This window comes from Varroa destructor, unplaced genomic scaffold (assembly GCF_002443255.2).
Source record: "Varroa destructor unplaced genomic scaffold, Vdes_3.0 BEIS01000005.1, whole genome shotgun sequence".
NCBI lineage: Eukaryota > Metazoa > Arthropoda > Arachnida > Mesostigmata > Varroidae > Varroa > Varroa destructor.
Genome location: NW_019211458.1, coordinates 3401823 through 3423013, shown reverse-complemented (window position 1 = coordinate 3423013; position 21191 = coordinate 3401823). Strand labels below are relative to the sequence as shown.

The window sequence follows — 21191 nt, the reverse complement described above, 5'->3', positions numbered from 1 at the left end:
CCCTTATCTCCCTCTGCCAGTTTTCTACACCTTCACCTTTCAGCCATCCGCGTTTATTACCTTCTCTATGCAGCAGTGTACGCTTCCGCTACCTTGCTTTATCTGACTTAGGTCATGTTAGAAAATCGCTAAATCCTGTAATAAAACTATGTACATTAACTAGCACTTCTTCTTGAACCCAGAAAAATTAGAGATTCAACCCTTAATCTCAAGATTATTGTAATATCGATGGCTGCTAAGGATCAAGTACGTTGTTACTCTTACGGGGCTGTATATAGAAAAAAACTAATTAAATACCAGCAAAAACGGAGCTAATATTGGCCTGCATTAGTTCGAACACCTAATTTTAGATCTTCGACATCTACACACGTGAAATGCTAATAAGCATATAAAAATAATAGAAAAATATACAGGGTACAAAATAATACAGGCTTTGTTGTCGATGGCTAAACTGCAGTATAAACCGAACTAAAGTTAAGTCAGTTGTACTGCAGTAAATATAATGCTTCACGTAATGCTGCCATAACGGTTTAAGACACATATAACGCAGTTTCCGTAAAATCACTATTTTAACTTTGTAATACGAATGTGTAGTAAAAACTCTAGTTATGTTTATTCTTTCAGTGGCAGTTTTTATGTTGCTATATGGCAAGATGCTTTACGTCCGATCTGACATGTTAAAATTTTATTTAAATGAACTGCTGTAATACTAAATTTTACATTCCTCTAGAAACGTACTCTGACCTTAGCCTGTAGTGTTTTTATAAATTCTGCGACCTTAATTTTTATTCCCACCATGCCATTGACTAGTTTTCAGGCTACGGCCCTTCATATCAATAAAGACGTAATTTCGGTTTGTTCCTTTCGATATTTGTATGTAGTCAATAGGGCAATCGTTCTATGTAACACGACCTAACCATAAAGACTATTTTTAACGACAGACCGAAGAAAGCCGTCTCTTTAAAAACAAAATCTGTACCTATAAATGTACTACCGTTCTTGTGATAGTGCTTCACAGAAATTTATAAAAACGATATAATATTTGTAACACCAAACGTATACTTGTGTCTGGTTAGTGTTACCTGGTTAGTTAATCTGACCCCGCACATAGTAGCAATGTTTGAATAATATTAATAAAAAAAATTCAGATCTAACTTTCTCAAAACCTATTGTTTTTCTTGAATTAAAAACGAGTCATCGTGTAACATGGGAACAGCCTTTGCAGCGGAAAGCATTGTATGCAGTGCCTGTTCTAACACTATCGACATAATTTTTACTAATCAATCGTACTTTATAGGAACATATAGCAGCACCAATAAGTTAAGTATGTCTATTTTTAGAGTTATTTCAGCTTATATTTTTCTTAAAGACTCAGTATGCGATATTTCATACAGTATACGGCAAGCGTCGATCGGTGTTTATGCACTATTTCGAAGCGTTGTTTTAAGTGCGGTTTATCGTTGACAGCGTTCTTATCGAATGTAAGCGATAGTCTTCTCAAGATCCTTAATACATCAAGTCTTGATATATCATTTGAGAGAGCTTCTGCTTTATTAGCTGTAATGGTATTGTGTTGTGAGGGTAATTTCAGCCCGAAAGAGCTTGAAATTACGCTCAGAAACCGAAGCCAGTAGAAAAAAACCCGGACAGTCGGTAAACACTGAAGAGACTGCTTAAGAATATTTTCCAAATTTGAGAACGGAATCCGGAACCACCTGAGTTTGATTACGACCAGCTGAATTTGCTTTTGAAAAGGACGACAAGCAAATAACTCGATAATTGGCGAAAAGATAAATTCCGGTGCACGACCGTTGTTAACCACCTTATCTTCCCAATTTACGCAAACTCAGAGCTTAGGTGTCTCATAAGTTCTCTAAATTCGACAAGGAACTATGGTTTAAAATTGCGTCTCCACATCTGGCCGGGTACTAGGCGTCATGCGACTACAGTAACAGATTTTCGCACAGTTCTGTCACCGGAGATGAGAAATTGTGTGGAACCAAAGATCGGAATGGGTGGCTTCAGGACAAAAGCCAAGTCTCAGGGTTCAACAACATGTTCATGCGGAGAAGATTATGCTTTGTGCTTGCTAGGACTGTGAAAAACTCATTTACTGGTAATTGCTTCCTACAAACCAAACAGTTGATCGAGACGTTTATTTGGCTCGGCTGCACTTCGTCAACTAGACTTTCCAAGAGAAAAAACACCCGGTGAACGAGTTCAGGCCATCCTGCATCATGACAACGTGCGGCCACACACGGCAAACATCGTCAAAACTGTTTTGTGGACCGTGAATGAAAGGCTTTGCTGCCCCCTTCACACTTTTCGGATATTGCGCCAACCCATATTTACCTTTCCTGTTCACCGGGCAGTTGCCCTCGTGGCTTCGTTTTCGATACGAATCAACAACTCTAAACGTGGTTAAAAAACATTTTCAAGACGAAACTCACTACCCTCTGGCAAGACTACAAGATCAAGTTTGATGGGAGAATGAAAGAAAGTCCTGAACAATGGCAAAAAATACATAATGTAATTACTTATTGCCACAGGGATGAAAGTAAGGTGCTTTTCTTCGGTAGAAAGCAAGGGAACTTTCTTTCTTACTGAATACATTATAAGTCCATGGAATCGTTGGGTCTGATCTGCAAAGGAAAGTTTAATTTCCATGAGGACAACGTGAAAAAGGAAAATAGTATTGTAACCAATCGTGCGTATATCCAGGGCATTTGTAAAAAAATGAGGCAACGATTTAGGCTAACAAGAGTTTTTACTGTAAAAAAAAGCACGAAAAAAAATCAAATACCACTTATACAAAATTGAGAAAGAGATAATATATGCTGTGCACATATAATAGGCTATAACGCTCCAAGTAATCAAACAAATAACTTGAATGAAACTTTAGGTTTCATTTTGTTTGCAAATAACCATTAGGAAAAAGTTAATAAAACTAAGTAACTACATTATCAAAAACTGATAGCCCATTTTTTGTTTTAAATTCCTGTTGCTTAGGTTGGCGATTTTTTGTGTGACAAAGGATTCTGTTTTGTGTACAAAAAGACCCCCTTCCAGATCGAAACGACTTGATGGCTATCAGTGTTGAAAATCAGTGGCCTATCTAGAAATTCTAGGAAGGTTCTCGGTAGCCCTGCGACAACTCGAAAGGTTTGAACAAGGTTTCAGCGCGAAAAACAAAGGGTGCCATGACTACGCATTCTTAATATTACCATATTTCTAATATTTTCAAGAAAAACATAACTAAATAATTCATCAGGAGTTGCAATTTTGCAGCACATACTCCAAACACCAGGCGAAATGAACTTAGAAATGGCTTTCAGGTACTTCACTGCATTGACGGTAGGCTCCAGCCAAGCTTTTAACTACTGTATATATAGCAGCGCAGGGCCACTGTTGAATACATCACATGCGTTTTCATCTTTTATAGATTAGAAATGCATGATTATTCTCTTCTTCATCTTCAGTGTTCTTGTTACAAATTTATGACGCGTTCTTCGACAGATCGTGCATTGTCCTAAGTTTGTTTTGCTCAAAATCACAGCAACGTAATTACAGGAGCCTGTTCTTCTCTTTGAAATTTTGAAGTATAGTTACCTCTTCTGTAAACTTGGACCGGTTCTTTCATTTCCGCACCAATAAATAATTGTTGTTTTAGTAAAGGCTCCCTTGACCAGTGTCTTCGTCAATCTCCAGTTGATTTTTAAACTGAAATTTTATTATTTAACATAAGCGTTCATATATCCATATAGGATATTCTTACACCCTAACTTAATATATTATTACCAGCTAGCCGCGTAGTGCATTTCGATGAGTACAATTTTCAAGTTGTTAAATCTGTTATTACATTTACGCGGGCTCGCCTCTTCAGCAATCTGGAATACATAATTACTTAATTATTAACAACAAAATGTCATATCAGTAGATAGCATAGACCAATAGAAAACCCACAACGGACCAAAAGTATGTGTGGGTCTTAAATATCAGGCCATTATTTTGTTTAGCTGTAGATGTATCGGTACAAACGTATTTTATTCGAGCAATACCTTGTTTTTATATGGTGATAGCAGGAAAAAAAACTAAAAAAGATAATACATTATTAGTATGCGAAGAAACACTGAGGTGTTAACCGCGGTTGTGTCTCAACATACGGTCTTGGACCATTCGTTCTTTGAACTAGTGCCAATCCTGCAGGCATGCGGTTGCACACGATTGACAGTTATCCAGGGTTTTCTGAATTAGGTTGTCTGATCATTCACAACATTTCTGCAAGCGCTGCGGGGCTCGCTTTGTTTGCTCATACCGGAACTTTTTATCGTTTGCTGAGACCATGCCCAGTGAGACTTCTGCTTATGCATCTCAACATTCCCCGCAACCTATTGCCTGTTTAATTACAAATTCCCCTGAATGGGTGCAGGCTTACGTACACACGCATCCTGCCTCCTTAGCCAGCCGCGTTTTTAGCCTATATATGCATATATTCAGAACCATTATAACGGCACTATACTATATGCTACACAGTTTTTCGAATACCTATATATCCGCTTTTTCAAGCCTGAGAAAGCGTAACAACACGGGATGGCGTAATCCGCAATAGTGTTCCGTTTGACTCTAAACATGAGCATATTGATGAGTATGTCCCTAGACGCATCCGTTTCTGCATCAATACGAACCTTAAAGTCTCTCAACTCCGTAAAAAAATAATCGGAAATTTTATGCCCGTGCTTTGTTGTTTCACGCCATACTAATCTGGTTGCTATTAGTCTTGAGACGGAAATGACGCACCACAGCAGGCACAGAAGACTGACCTACTGCTGGGTTCCTAACGAAGCTCCAGCAAGCGCTTATGTGGCAGCCGTAAACGCCTGCCACTGCCTCCAATCCATTGGCCAGGTCGTTGAGAAATGGTAACGTTGGCAAGACTGCACTTCCTCTACACCTTCTGTCAGAGGTTCCACCACGAGCTTCAACATGCAGCCTAGCCGACTATCTTACCAATCCTCATGTTGATGCAACTTAGCTTTGACCAACCCTTTCCTCTTTCGCTACTAGCAAATGTAGTACCGGCACAAGTACAATATATTCTTCTTTTTGTATAGCGACGAAAATATACAGAGGTTGATATGTTATTGGTACGCGTCGTATTAATATATTAGTGCAGTACTGGCAGCACCTTTTGATCTACCTGCACGAGTCCTGTACAAAGGACGCTTAGATGATGTCTGTCTGTAAGTGATAGAAGAGGGTAGAGTAAACCATAGTAGGCCTGTTCCGTTAATATCGATTAGTTTATGCATTGTAATTAAAGAATGTCCATAAAGCTGGAATTGTCAGTTTAGCCTAATACGATTTGTGGGATTGTATGGCATGTGTACTTTTTGTCTACAATTTAGATCCGGAAAAAAGTTGCACTATTGATTTATTTACTAGTTTATTTATCTAGTTGATTTATTTACACACTGCCATTTTTTTATGCATTCTCGTCATAACAGCTTACAGACTATCGCTCGCTGCAAGCTTACTCAAATATTGAAACAATAAACGTGTAAACGAGGAAATATATACTAGTGACGCAGATTCACAGAATGAAGAACTAAACTAGGTGCTGTGCTTTCCACCAGACGATAACAGGTATGCCCTTATAGGTTCTGTGAAAAAACCGGCTTGACGAGCTATCGCAAGCGTTTACGAATCGTGCTAAGCGTCATCAATGAGGTTGTAAATGACTGGGATTTCTCAAAATGTTAACAAGTTAAGAATGGAGTACACATACGTGCGTTCTGGTCTGGTACTGACGTCTCCTTCTTCACCGATTCTGCCCTATAAAACGACGAGGAAGAAGCAAAGGAAGACGGGCTGCTGACTTGTTGCCGCAGAAGGGGACTACTAATTAGGGTAACTAGTTTCTTCCGTTTCAACGAATAGAAGATGTATAGACTGCACGCAGTCGTTGTTGTTGTTTATTCCCTCGTTTCATGTGCATTACAGTTCGCATCCATTGTGGGATCACGTTATGGACTGAGACCTAACAACTTTCTATGAAAATAAGTGGCGATATCTGCTTGATGATGCCCCCATGCGTGGCTCCGGTCCTCGTTAAAACAATGAGGACGGCAGTGCAAGTTTATCTCGATAAATAATTCATTTCGAGATAAGTTTTTATTCCGACCCTCAGAACGCAAACGGCAACAGCACGTGAGCAGGATGGCTTTATCGCGACCTGTCAATTTCATCAAGATAACATGCGCTCAGAGCGTCGCTGGTAGACCGTCGTTCCTGGATAAAGAGTAAGCGATACAAGTAAGAGATGGCTGATTAGAGCATCGTGGCATTGGATGGGACACTATTAACGGAATAAAAAAATTCTTCTAGCCCGCTATATATGGCCAGTGCGTTACGGGAGCGACTTACTATATATGGCAAGTGGCATGAGTAAAAGATTTAAACATGTGTTGTGAGGCTTTACTACCGCTGATGCAACAGCATATATTATGAAGATATTCTATAGCTTCAAGGGAATGAAGTAGAGACCAGCTAAAACTATAAATGTTCACATTGTAGAAGGGATCAAAGCGCTGTCACATATAATAATAAAGCTGTTACATCAAAGAACACTGTATACAGGATCGATATGAACAGAAAACAAATATGTCACATTTCATAAAATACAAATTTTCATAAAACTCAGCTACACGTTATGCCTGTTGGATGATTAAGTAATCAATCGATCAACTCGTATCGTAGGCTCGCTGAGTGTTATTTCCGTTCGCTTCCTTTTGCCACTTTGTGGTAAGTTCGCGCATAAAGAGTTGAAACTTGGACATTAACAAAAGTGTAAGTTATCGAGTAGGATCGAATGAGAGCTTCTCTCTCTAAGCTAAGTCTCTGAGGATATATACCTAACAAAGCTTTTATTTAATGTACAGATTTCTTTGCTTACAAGGCGTCGTCTCGTACCGTTGAAAATATATCTTGCTTTTAACGAAGGATATTTCGATCAAGCTAACAATTATTGGTTCTTTGCATTTGTTTCATAATTTAAGTTTCACGCTAAGTCAATTTGCAACTAGTTCTTTGAATTTTACCTTCATATAGTGTATTTTTGGCTACTGACGAGGAAGCAATGATGATGACAGATCGTGGGCGGGGGCAAGATGCGAGGGGAAGCATAAGCCGCGCGATATTTGCCAGGCTCTCGCTGCATCGATTTATAACTTAAGCACGGCCGCGTATCTAATGTATAATACGCTTAACTGATGTTTGTCTCACCAAGTCTTAAATATTACCTTTTCCTTTCCGTATTATTATTCTCTTCTACGCTTCACTTAGTTTTAAATAATTCACACCTTTGAAGTATACGCTGTCCCGATTTAGCAAACATACAACCTGGGTAGCCATGATTACAGAGGCTCACTAAATTTTTCCTTAAGACGATCCGCCTCATTCAGCTCACTTCGAATTTTCTGTGTTTCATCACCCAGGTCTTTCATAGGCACCTTGGCAGACTTCAAGTACTGGATCATGGGTTCCCTCCCAGTAATGGTGTGCGAACAAGGTACTTATGGCGTACGAACTAGAGGAGTGACAACATAATCTGAACTAAGCGTAGACTCACGTAAAGATCTGAATACTTCCAGCAAAGATTTGAATGACGTCGTCATCACAATTTCTTCTCTTGCTCGATCCTTCCAGATTACTCGTGTTGACCTCCCATGACCTAACAGGTCCTTGAAACAATGCTAAACAGCTGTACCGAGGCCTGTTATAGAAGGGATAGCTAAGAGTAGATTATTGAAACGGAAGGTTTTTTGAATCTTGAATGCTCTAGGCCAATCCCCTAAATTCTTCTGGCCTAGAGCGGGAGGCCAAGTTTTACCCATCAAGGCCCACTGGGAGAGTGGCAAGGTTTACAGGTACTGTATAATTCGATGATTTTCCTGGCAAATTTATATCTGGCTACAAGGTGTCGCTAGTCGCATTCCGTTGTCGATAAGAAAAGCTACAAATTTAACAGAAATATATCGATTAGGCATTACGAAGGCATACAGATTTAAGAACATGCACGATTCTCGTACAAGTTGACAACTTTTTCTTTCAATGCCGTGGTGTTCAATGGCTATCTTTAATAGATGTCTAGCTTACACCCCAAACGCCACATGATTTCTTATTTGTCTCTACGGCATTAAATAACGAAATAATCAGAGAAAACTAATGCGTGCCCCTCCAAATAATGGCAACAAGCCTCCAACAATAAGGATCTGGACTACGATTTCAATAAAAATGAGCATATGAGCTAGGTGCGACTTCTTATATCATGCGCTAGACTGCACAGTTCAAGAAGTGCCTTCGATCAGGTGCCGTCTCAACAATCTGGCATTGAAAAAACCTCAACTGTGATCCTTGAAAAACATAATAGTCCAATAGAGCCATCGTTATGGGAAGATACTTCAAGGAAAAGAAGACTATTTGTTACTAGCTACAATTGGTTACCGACGGTACGACTGGCAATGCTTTCAATAGCAGTCTGAGCGAAATCCTGGCAAGCAGTAAGGCTTCGAGTGACGCGTTCCACCATGACATCGTGAAAGGCTTTTGTCTGACCGGAATCAAATGGTTCTCGCAATTACGAAATTAAATCTGTGTTTGTCGATTTCTGGTTATCATACCCTTTGAAATTGCCAATCAAAGTTGACGTGCCTCTTTCACTAATGGCGAGTATCATGCAGACGAATTAAAGTAGCGTGAATGGCTTGAAAACCCACCACTAATGACTTGAGGACCCAAAACCTTCTACCACTATAAGAACTAATGGCCACCGTTGTACAGAGTACGCGCCAGTGTGTAAACCCTAAATTAGCTATCTGACTCACTGCATAGCGTAACATTGACTTACGATATGTTTAAATGCAACGTGATTCTTGCTGACATTAGATAGAATGAATAGATAACTATGGTACCAATTCGCGACTACAGCACAGTGTTTAATTAAGGTCCAGTTTTATTGAATGGATTACCTTTTTTAATAAGTAGCTAACAATGGGCTTTCTTTCGATAGGTAGAACGTAATACTGTTCTAAAACAGAATCGTATCACTCATTTTGTGCAGGGAAAATGCATCTGATCGATAACGAAATGATTACTTAGGTAGGGTATCAACTTGAGCAAACTTGTAAACAATAACTGAAGTTTAGCTTACTTGTCCATCCAGGTTCCATTGTTAAGCTTTATGATAGAAATTTGCAAGCTGTCCCTTTTGACTTCACCTTAAAAAAGACAACAGAAAATAAACTATAGATGAGAGTAAACGAGCTTTGCTTTGAACCTTTCACTAATGAATAAAAACTATGGTAATAAATAAATAAATACAGTAGTGCTACCAAGGGTAAATTAATGTGAATATACCTAGCGTATGACTGCCTCAGTAAGACACGCCCCACAGCTGCTCTGGGATGCGGCTATACGTGCTTGACGCTTTACGTCAGGTTCAGACAGGCGCAGATGGCAACGACTGGGAAAGGGAAGCGCACGATTTGCGAGGCATTTACATGCGGGGATTATGAATCGTTCCGCTAGCTTTACAGACTCAAGTGAGTCGAGTGTCTGCGACGATTTTTCCCTAGGAGATCTGACCAATCAGACACTTCGTGCAAAAGAAATAGCCGTTCAAGCTTTTTTGGCTTTCCTATATTGGGTATATTTGGCGACACCATACATTGGAAGTTATCTGTGAACAACTTACAGACAGGGTTAGAACGAAGCCAGGTTGTCGACGTTGAGTGTAACATATGTACCATACGAGATATATTCGCAAGTTAAGAGAATAAGAAGTGAAATTAGTAAAGAAACTAAAACCTAGGTATCTTAGCACTAGTGTCTGGGTGATGATCAAAATTTGCTATTTTCACTTACATAACCTTGGAGGATAATATAATATAATTCGTAAGTTTGGTCATTTTATAAGTCACCTCGACATACGTCAGGCAAGCAGATTACTTACTCCGCTTCAGCTACTGCCAAGGTTGGAACTATTTTACCATCTTTTCAGTTGTATCGGGCTATCCCCTTCTAATAAAAGCGCTATTTACATTGTAAATCACATAGTAAAGTATATTGAATTATTTGCCAGGCAAATTGTCTTTTTAGAAATTGCCATATATTCAAAGATTTACTCTTTAAAGAATTAATGTAAAATTACCATCTCAGCCAATTCTCGCGCCACATTTTACTCTATTGATACTCGCCTTTTACGTTTTGATTGTACCACATCCAATGCTTTGATGAATTTTTTAAGTATGACGATACGTATGATATTTATCATACTAAGTATGCGTACGAGTGTATATAAAATTCTGACCTGATTTTTGCAGTGTTGTATTATATGTTGGCCTAACTGGTGAGGTGATCAGGCAGGAAGCAGCACTCACAACCATGAGGTCTAGGTTCAATATTCAGTTGATATTCATAGAACTTCTCAAAAAGTTCTCCATTTCAGCTTGCTATACAACATATTTCTAGATTTTTTTAAGCGCACTTGTTACTTATGTGCAAGCATTACTATAAAGACAAGTTTTTTGGTATAATCTAATCTATGTAAAGCCTATTAAATACGAATAGATCGAATTTAGCAATCTTTTCATAAGCGTAGGGCGGCTCTTCAAAAGCACCCGTTTGATCGTATTAATAATTCTCTGTTCGAAACTAAGCATCAGCACACCAGTGTCGTGTCCTCGCGGTCCGGGCTGAATTTCGAATAACTCGGCTGAATTTCGAATTACTCGGCTGAATTTCGATTCTGTGACATTAGTATCGTCGGCACAAAGAATAGTTTACTCAACATTACCTCAACTAACGCTTGTCCAACACAGCGCTAATGGTAGATATGTAGTCGTCAAAACGTAAATGCATGTAAGGCGTTTAATTTAATACGGTACGATTCTCTTGCAAAGGTCTTGGCTGACCTAAGGATATACAACAGCGCCTCTAGCTAACTGAATAGTTAGCTGGAAGCGCTGCTGGAGGCTCGTATTTGACACTGCGGAAGCCAAGAATCAGAATGATAAGACCATCGTAAAAACAGGACTATTTACTACATAGACCGTTTTCGCGTAAGCACGGTTTTTATTTTTACAGTCAATAGCATAACGTAACTAAAAAGCCTCGTAGTTTTTCGATTGTAGATGATATTATTTTTCAGTATTACTTAGGGTGTTTAAGCACTTATAGTAGATGGAACCTTAAGATCGAACAGTCGTCAAAGTGCGCTGAGACCGCATAGGATTTGAGACATTGGCTCTAAGAGATCTTTACGGATTTCTCTATCATGGTCGGAAGATCACCAAGTAAGACAAAAATGGTAACGTATTTAAAATGTTATGTTATAGTCCCGGTATTTTGCGACACATCATACTTACCTACTGATTACCACATGACAGCTTGGAACTGTAACAATTTTTTAATTATGACCACTGCAAAGTTACTGTCGTTAAATGTATAGCCAAGGAAGCATTTTTTCAAGCTTGTAGATATGTTCGGTTCTTGAGCTCCATATAAAACCTATCGAAAAACATCCTTACATTTTGCGTATCACGGCTGAAGGAGAAAACCGTCCTTCTATGATTGAAAATCTTTTTTGATGAAAATGATTTGTTGTGCTGACTGTTTTCGGGGATAGAGGCAAAATACGCCAATAGTTCGGTAAGATGTTATCCTGCGGCTCGAAAAAAAGGTTTCCTTTTAGAAAGTAGAATAGGTTTAACAGTTAAAGCAATGTATATTTTGTTTTTTTTAGGACTTTTTGCTTCACTTTTCGACGAATCGTTAGATAATGCAGCCACAACAAAAGGAACGGAGAGCGGAGCATTTGTTCGGATTAACGATAAATGAAGACGAATGACTGAACTGGGCGGATGTAGGTTGATGCGGAGTGTGGGATTAAGAGATTGCCGAGGTAACATACAATAAAACCAAGCCAAAAATCCTTCTCTTACCTGCACTCAGTGTCGTTTTAGTTCTTGTATTGAAGTGCTTTACGTATATACGTTTCACAACGAATGAGCCGTAATGGAGGGTTGCTCTAAAAATTGCACAGCGTCACGTAGAAGCAGATACACACAAAAAACGAGTGCACCGTTGTCTTCATTGGGTTTATTTCTACCCAAAGTATATATACACTACGCAAATCCGTGGGCTTTGCCCTACACTTGTTATGTTTTATTTTACCTGATTTATTGATGTCATATTCTAGCTTAGATAAACTATAATAAATATGCAATTACGCTGCTCCACCTAACTCGCTACTGTTTTATAATGATCACACCATCCTGTTCTAATATGTTTTCCAAGAAGCCAAGATTTGTTTCTCTTACGATATATTGGTTTTTCTTAGTTTGTTCATAATGTAATTACAAGGCTTTTTTTAATGTTACTGATTGGCTCTGTTTTGGGAGCTTCGTGAAAAGGGTCGGTCGATAGCTGAGAAACGTATATAGATCGAGTCGGCTTTGAACCGATTTTTCATGGATTTGGCCATTGATAGGGTCAGCTAACTCTCTGTGCCCCGAGAAGTTTTTTCCATCTTTTTCATAATAGATAATTACATATTCTACTAAACGAATATCAATTCTGTTTTTGGAACCACCCCAGTCTTTTTTTGCTCTTTCCTTAACTAATTATACCGAATGAAAACACAGATATATGATGTGCCTCAAGTGGCATGTTGATTCTGTTTCTGAAGCGTCACAAAACCCCAGAATTATTTATGTATCATTTAATTCTTTTATTTGCGTCTCATTTGTTACTATTTGGATTTTCTCCACAAATAAAGTAGGAAACATGTTTCCACGAAAATCAACTCTACATTAGCAATTTCCTAATTGGCACTTAGTAGAAATTGGCTAAAATGATCGCTAAAAATGCATTTTCACCCCATTATTGCATAGGCAAGTTGACGAAGCCAATAAGGTTTTCCACCCAAAAATGTTAGTTTTAAATATCGGTATATCTATATACATTTGCTTTTTATTCAGCTCATTGAGATATATCGATTGTCGTCAGTAAACAATTTCGTTGCGTAGAGCATCAAATCTAAAATTTCGGGCATAGAGATATGTATTGGATTTTGATTAAACTCGGTGAAAGCTCTCAACTGGTATCTCTTTACATAGACCATCTCCATGTAAACATACGGTTGCCGTTGAAAAAATGTTTGCGCAAAAATTCTACCAAACTGCAAGCTACGTCAACCTCTCTTTCTTTCATACAACATTCTCATATATTTGTAAAAAAAATTCTAGCAAATTAACAAACATCAGCCCAATGCGACCACAATAACGGTCGATTCGGGTCAGATAGGCGAACAAACAAGGAGACACAGAGTTCTACTGGTATATAGTACCTATTCTAATACTTTCTATAATGCTGCATCGGTCAGCCAACTACTAACTCCTAACGAACTAACATTCGACCCCTTTTTATTAATCACTAACTCCTTGAACAAAGATAGGATATCTTAAAGATTGGAGGATAGGAAGCGCGAGATGGTCGAAAGACACAGTAGGCTTGTATCCCCCATCCTCCCATCAATAATAGAGGGTTACATGATCGTGCTAGGACTGTTTACGGGTCGTTGGTACCGTTACATAACGGATGAATACAAATGAATGATTGCTAGAGCACAATATATCTATAATGTAATTAAATTCAATAGAGCAGAGGAAAATGCAAAAAATCTACTTTCTTCTCGTTACTATTCAGGCGTTTACTAGGTTGGCTCTGGGATTGTTAATTCATGCTCAGAAAAATGAACAACATTGTCCTATAGCAACACGTTGCTGTCACTACTAAATGGAGACCCGTTATCATACTCGTTGAACAACTTTTTGGTACATATATATTAAATAGTGCTTTTTCTAATTTTTAACTTTTCGCATTTTAACATGCAATTCAATAACATATTGTTATATTGTGTAAAATATAAATATTGCCTTAGGCTTTCCCGAACGATTGAGTTGAATAACGTGACTTATTTTTTACGATGTACATCACACCAATATTTCATTAACGATTATAATGGTTTCACGTATTTTTATGTGCTTAAGACACAGGAATATTGCTCGTGTACTTATGTATGTAATTAATCCTGTTGGACTTAGTTGCCTTATCAGATATTAATAGATAATTTACTTTCTTTTAGTAACTTAAAAAGAATTCTTCTCACAAGCTTCTAGCACATGGGGACGTAGAGATGGTCTTAGACTCGTGATAGTGTTCCTAACCTTTCTTGCTATGTTTTGCTAAGTGTATTATGTCAGCCATTTTCTGTCTTTTCGATTTTATTTGAAGGCATATTTCGCTTCTTTAGTTCGTGCTTCTTGCAGTAATGCTTTCGGCTACGATTTTTCGAAATTATCCTCCTTTACCGAAACATAGTCAGGTAATTGTTTTTAAACAATCATGTCGAAGATCATCACCTGTAAGTCCGCCACCTGTCATAGGCTATATTTGTTATGATTTGATAGGCCCGTCACTGGCTACTGGTCAAGACCTGCTACATCATAACAGAGTACTTTTTTTCTTTCTCGCTACATATCTTCCTGTTGATTCCTTCTGTAAAGCCTAACTATCTATCAAACCTCTTCCTATGCCTTTCTACTTTATTCTAAGTGACTCTCTCACTATAATAACCTGCTTTTTTTTTCAAAAACCACTAGCTCGTATGGTAAATATTTTTTTAAACGTCGTCTTGTGCTTTCTTCTAACATACACCTTTCTAGCTAAATTCTGGTCAGATTTCAAGTTATCTTGTTATACTGGTGTACAATATCTTCTAGGCTCCTTCGTTCTAGTTTGCTGTACTACCAGAATTCATTTTTGCACTAAGATCACCTCGTAAAACTGTGGGTATACCTAACCTATCACCAAGCGCCTTGATTGCGCAATTCAGGCATCTTTTTGTCCTGCCTAGTTTTCTCTCACTATTTTTCATCTCAAAACGCTTTTACTCTATTCTCAAAAACTTGAGAATTGTTTTCTAAAGCTGATTCTTGTTCGGATTCTAGCTTGATTATCATCGTTGAGCTTTTGCGGGTACAACGTTTGATAGCTGCTTTCTAGAACCCAACAATGCGGACCACGTTTGGTTATTGCAAACGGATTGAACGGATTCAAGGCCCATCGACTGGATAATTCGATTTTAGCGGAATAGGTTTGATCACATTTTTTTTTTTTCAATTCACAAGTGACACAGATTTCCCCTTTTTTTTTGTCGCCAAATCTCAGCATTAAGTATTTGGACGATGGTGCCCGGTCCAATTTTCTCTACGGACCATTACGCACAATATAATTAACTTCACAAAAAATTTCTTTATCTGGACAATATTTGCACTCGATACAGACTAGATAGATGTCTGTCCTTTATTACCAACGGTTAAAGAGCCTAATATCAAAAATAAGATCGACGGGTAAAAAAATATTAAATACAATATAAAAATAAACGGATGCCATTTTTAGTCTACCTATCAAGCAACATATAACTCATAACCGTTTGCTTCACAACGACGTTAAAAAAGCGCATTTTTTTCACAAACTATTTCAATCTTTCGATATCGCCAAAACACATGCCTAAGATACCAAATTTTACGTAGTCACAAAAAGATCATTGTACCGATAAAGTATCAGAGCAACGACCGTTTAAGAATTAAGAGATCCATAGACTTGAGATAGATTTCAAGCCCCTTTTCCATAAAAAGTAAGTTTATTTACACAAGTTGTGTAGTTAATGCCAGTGGCAGGTTTTGAGCTACGACCTCTGATCTAAAGCCGATTCTACAATCACACTGTACATAATTGGAAATTGTCTGTTACTTAGATAAATGTACCAACCGAACGTCAGGAAATAACGCCAACGCTGATTATGTTGTTTCAAGCATCATGATCTTACGCATCTTTACTCATTGTAAACTATATCGTTTTCTTGGGTCGACAATGGATTGCCAGAAGCAGTAGTACGGTAGCAGCAGTGCAGTAAACATTTCTAACGACGAAGAGTTCGTTAATATTTGCCAAGGGGACAAGCACCAGCTTCTGTCAGTCGAGACGGACAGAACGCCAGATGGCGTAAGTGGGCAGTGCTGATGACCTCCATTACCAAAACTTAGTTAAGCCTGGGACGGGTGAACGAACTCGTCAGCTGCGAACTAGCCCGAGGGTGTACAAGTTCTGCTAGCGTGTTAGTCCAGCCGAGTTGGCTCTTAGACTTGTTAGGCTAGAGCAGGCCAACAGCAGTGGCTTCCGGGTTACAAAGAGCTGTCAGAAGTAGCAACAGATCACAGTTTAATTTACTTAGTACAATACAGCTCTCATTTATAGGCACAGTAGCCATAGTTAAGTTGGTGAACAGGGTTAAAAAAACAACGGAATTTTCTAAACATGCTTCGAGCGTCTAGGCTATTACGTTGCCTTAGCGGCAAGCTGGCAACATGAGCATCGCTACTTCATCAATAATACAACTACACAGAAAATAAAACACGGATTAATCTGCTCATCATCTGCGAGCCGGTACTTTGGATGATTACAGTTATTGATTCGCTTAGATCCTTAAATAAAGTTAACTTAATAAAATTATAAAGTGTTCCTGTAATCGAATAAAACGTCAGTGGTGCGCGATCATCATTTTTGCTATCATATCTTTAACTGAGTTTTTCTTTCAGCATCTTCTTATCTCAAATGACATATTTTTTACTTTTTTTAAAAGTGCGATAAACATTTGATTCTTTGAGTGATACGAACGGGTATATACATTTGTTCCGGCGATCGTATAAACATCTCGAAGATTTCTAGCAATCAAGTGAAACGAGAAAACTAAATATGCCAAAAAATCTTAAAGCTGCTAAAAATTTTATAGTTTTACGTGTAGTCTATTGGAGGAAATTTGAAACTGGGCTTAGTCTGCTATTTTGTTTTGGAACCTTGCTCACTTGGCATAAAGTACCGCCAAATGATCAGTTAATAATATAGCTTATATAAATCTATTCTAGCTGTAATCTAGCAATTACATTGAACGCAGTTATATTATGTTATGTTTTCCACCCGCGGACTTCATCCCACTATCGCTGAGGCGTTCTCACAGCTCTCAAAATCTAAGTTGTCGATTGTGATTAAATTATTCATTATGTCTATTCAATAGTGTCTTTCTGGAAATCTTGTTGTGTACTTACTTACTTACTTACCTGTAGTCAACTCTGCATAACACAAGCTATAACTTGATCACTTTCAAATTTTATCAATGGGCCTCGCTCCAAAAGGTGCCCAGTCCGTTCTTTCCAGCCGACATAGAGGTGCGATACATGGCACCCAGGCGTCATTTTAATTACAGCTTCCGGCAGCAATAGAGTTGTTCTTGTACAATATAATGTAATGCCAATGCTATCTAGACTGAGACTAGAAGTGTAAGCTGACCGTGAGAGGAAAACGCAACCAAAGGGTCCTTCAAATCCCGAACTTTACCTCTACTAAAGTTACATTATATAAATGCAGGTGTAAAAGTACGATAGCTTTCTTTTTGTTCACCGCAGCAACGCTTGTCACTTCCGGAAGGATTAAATTTTTATCTTTAAGATATATTTAGAGGCTATTTACGGGGGAAAGTTCGACAAGATGTAGAAATGTTCAGTCTTGAGACGTTACCTAAAAGTGGAAGGCCAGGCGAATATATAAGTAGTGCTTGTGGACAAAAACATAAACATAGACGGGACACCAATCGAATGCGACTGCACGTGTATGAAAACGGAAGCAAGACTTTAGCCGTCGTGAGTTGATGGTCCTTACGCGTTTGCTTTGACACCAGCCGTTTTTCAGTTCCGAATGAAAAGGGATCTTAATTTTTCGCTAAGCGTAGGAACAACATAATTGTTAACTATTAAAATAAATAGAAATAATATTGGACTTGGTGTCAACAACGATTGGTGTCATATTAAATCGAACTCAGTGACGGAAAAAATGCGCTAGTAACTTGGAAGCCATTATTAGGGAAATGACCAAGTCCATATCCATGTCCCAATTTAAGTACGTTAATTGAAACAACAAGTGTCTATATCCGGTATATCGAGAGCTTTTCCGACTTAATCGAGTCTCCAAGACGGCTGTTAGTAGATCGAATGGAATAATAAACGAAAAGAAAAACTAAAAAAGACATGATCGTTGGCAATATTTATTTTTTTCTTAATTACGATCCTGACTGCTGTTACTAACACTACAACGGAAGTACTCAGTAGCAATGGCACACCTCTTTTCTGTAGAAAAATGTTATACGTACGAAAGTAAAGGATAAAGAAAAGTTCTCGAAAAAGCACAATAAATCCAATTACTAAAGCAAGCTATATCTGACTGCAGGATATGTGCTAGTCTGGTTAAGAGAACATTGACCATGGTATTAATTCTGGGCCAAAGACTCCTTAAAATGATATCCCGATCACAGTCAGCAACACTAGTTATGAACTATTCTTTTAAGTAAGTAAGTTAATTTAAGTTGGCGTAAAGGCCGAAGCCACGAAAATACAAATGTGCGGATTAATTCATTGATAGGACACTATAGTCTATAGTAAACGACAAGGACATATAGTTCGTTAGCCGAGAACTCCAACACTTTCTCAAGCTAGAATATCGGGTTCAATTTATCCGAAGTACCATATACTACTCTATGGAGAATGATTTAATTGAAATATTCAACACGACATTGGCAAGATTCCCGCAAACAACCAAACAATTCTTACGCAAAATCCGAACAAGCTTAACAAAGCTGATAGGTACGTATACCGCGAACACACGTGCAAGGATTGGAAGGCTTTCAACCGAATTGCTACACTGGAGAAGGCACCGAACCAAGCTAAGGGTAATTGTCATATCAGACGAAACCCTGAGCAGCACACTCTATGAACGACCGTTGAGGCTTTTTAAAAATACCAGAAGAAATACAGAGAAAAATTTGTCAAGGTAGTAAATTCGAATTCAGTCTTCTTAATGAAAGAAAAAGCGTCGGCCACTTACACAGAACTTATACTAAAATTCATCTCGGCCTTTGAAGGTCAGACAAGTAAAAAAATGTCATTCATTCTTATTTGCTAGTAGTGGATAAACATTTATCATATATATATATATATATATATATATATATATATACGGATTAACAATGCAGTAAAAAACATTGCGTCATATGTAATAAATAAGTCTAGTCGAAGGTATACAACTTTAACTCTAGTAAGTTGCTAGGTGTCTTAAAGATGGTAACTGAGGTAAAAAGCGGCACACTAGTTATCACAATCCTTCCGCATTTTGAGCAACAGCTGTTTTCGTTGTTACTGCAATAAATGCTAAAAAAACGAATACAGTATCAAAATACGTATGTTTTAATGACATTTTACCTGCTGAACTAAGAGAAACTTTATGGAACTTTATATTTTAACCACTTAAGCTTCTGCTCATGTATATATGTGCACTATACGCAATAGAACCTAGTTCGCTTACTTTCGTCGTAACGTAGCTCATAACTCATCAGATTGTCACTTATGACTACGGTTACGGTGTTCCTAATGGGTGACTTATGACTAATAAGCAGTAAAAAAAGCACATCTGTAATTCAAGTAAAACATCATACCTATTGTATACTAAAAATTACGCATTATACACACATGTATAGATCGCTAAAATTTTTACACTAGTTTGAGCCGTTCCTTGACCAAACTGAAGTCAAATAACAGCTAGCTAGAGAACAAATACATTTACGCTATGCTACTGTTGTAAACAGGTCTTTACGGGGTGACTCCAGGACGTATCAGTCAATCAGAGCGTTGTTATGCTAGCCATTTCTGTAAATAAATGCTCGACGATGATACGTTGTAGAACTTTCTTTCATCTAACGTTTGAAATAGAAGGAAGTACAAAGTATAAAAATAAAAGGAAGTATACAAAGTGCTCGAGATGAGCGGAGGCAATCAGCCCAAATGTCTATAATGCATACAGGTGCACGTGAGCAATCGGTAGCAATCTATCTAACAACAGTGACATACAGGATTGTCGGACTAAATAAGGGCCTGTTTTCCAGGCTGTATTTAAATAAAAACGATTTTTTTTTGTATGCTCTAAAAGCATCGCTTTTGGCGATCGTACTTATTTGACCTAATCACTATTTATCGCGATAGCAGCTTCAATTCTGGGCCTAAACCGCTCACAGACTGGTTTCAAAGATTACTTTTGCAAATGTGCGAGCGCCCTTTCAATAGCATAAATGAGTCGACGTTGTTATGTGAAGCCTTGTTGGGCCCTTTTTCAATAGCGCTCCGTACATGATGACCGCTAGGTTTTTGTGTGCGGAGAAAATTTAAATCTATGTTGTACTGAGGCCCTGCGTATCCTTTAGGAACTTCAGTTATCCAGAGTTGCACAACACTTCGCAGAACATGCAGATAAATTTCTTTGGTGATACGTTCGCCGTTCTAGAAGAAGTATGGTGGCATCCCTTATTGGATATCACACCCAGAACATGGGCATGGACCGGAAAATTGTTTTTCCCATAGTGAACATATTCTCTAGCTCGAGAAAATGCTAGAAATCTTTTTGAGGTTGATTTTTGCATCAAGAGTAAACACTGTTCGCCGGAGAAAAACCCACTTTTGAGAGAACGGATACTGCTCTTGCCTAGTGAATATAATTCTATCTATTAGATGGCTAGCAGGTGACTGCGAAGCTAAAATATTACACACAAACGATGCAAAAACCTAAATTGCATAAATTACGTCATTATCTACTGCATCATTCATCGATTTCTTCCTGTTGTGTACCCCATTAATGAGACTCAGTCATTGTGTGTGTTTGGATACCAAAAATGAAAAAGCAGAATGATGGACACTTTATAAATTGTTTCAAATCAGATTCTTCAGCCGGCTCTCAGACTAAGATGCTGTTTTTTCGTGTGTATAATGTTTATATAATTTAGTAAGCGAGATTCTAAACCGGGTGATCCAGAACCGTTCGGTTAGGGTAAGTAGGTATGTTATAGGCAGCATTTTGAAAATAGAATTTTTAAAAACCGTCAGAATATTTAAGGGGGACGCTGTTATTGTAGGGAGCGCACATTGCCCATGCAGATTCCGTTAAACGATACAGTGATTCCTAATTCTATATATATA

General features: G+C 38.1%; 3 long non-coding RNA genes across 5 annotated transcripts in view; 1 reads left to right on the top strand and 2 right to left on the bottom strand.

Moving 5' to 3' along the window:
• Positions 1–3693: 3693 nt before the first annotated feature.
• On the bottom strand, positions 3694–10843 carry LOC111251317 (uncharacterized). Of its 3 annotated transcripts, XR_015328490.1 has the most exons (4): positions 10367–10843; positions 9209–9275; positions 7098–8011; positions 5427–6288 (listed from the first exon to the last, which is right to left on the bottom strand). It is a non-coding gene; the product is annotated as an uncharacterized LOC111251317 (long non-coding RNA). The 3 variants fall into 3 exon arrangements; XR_015328488.1 differs by lacking the exons at positions 5427–6288; positions 7098–8011 and adding an exon at positions 3694–3887; XR_002673700.2 differs by lacking the exon at positions 7098–8011.
• A 285-nt stretch (positions 10844–11128) lies between these two features.
• Positions 11129–12301, top strand: LOC147755186 (uncharacterized). The gene is made up of 2 exons (XR_015328491.1): positions 11129–11365; positions 11801–12301. It is a non-coding gene; the product is annotated as an uncharacterized LOC147755186 (long non-coding RNA).
• A 405-nt stretch (positions 12302–12706) lies between these two features.
• Positions 12707–21191, bottom strand: part of LOC147755185 (uncharacterized) — a 14373-nt gene continuing 5888 nt past the window's right edge. Inside the window, exon 4 of the long non-coding RNA XR_015328483.1 lies at positions 12707–16314. This is a non-coding gene — a long non-coding RNA (uncharacterized LOC147755185). The remainder of the gene's footprint in view (positions 16315–21191) is intronic.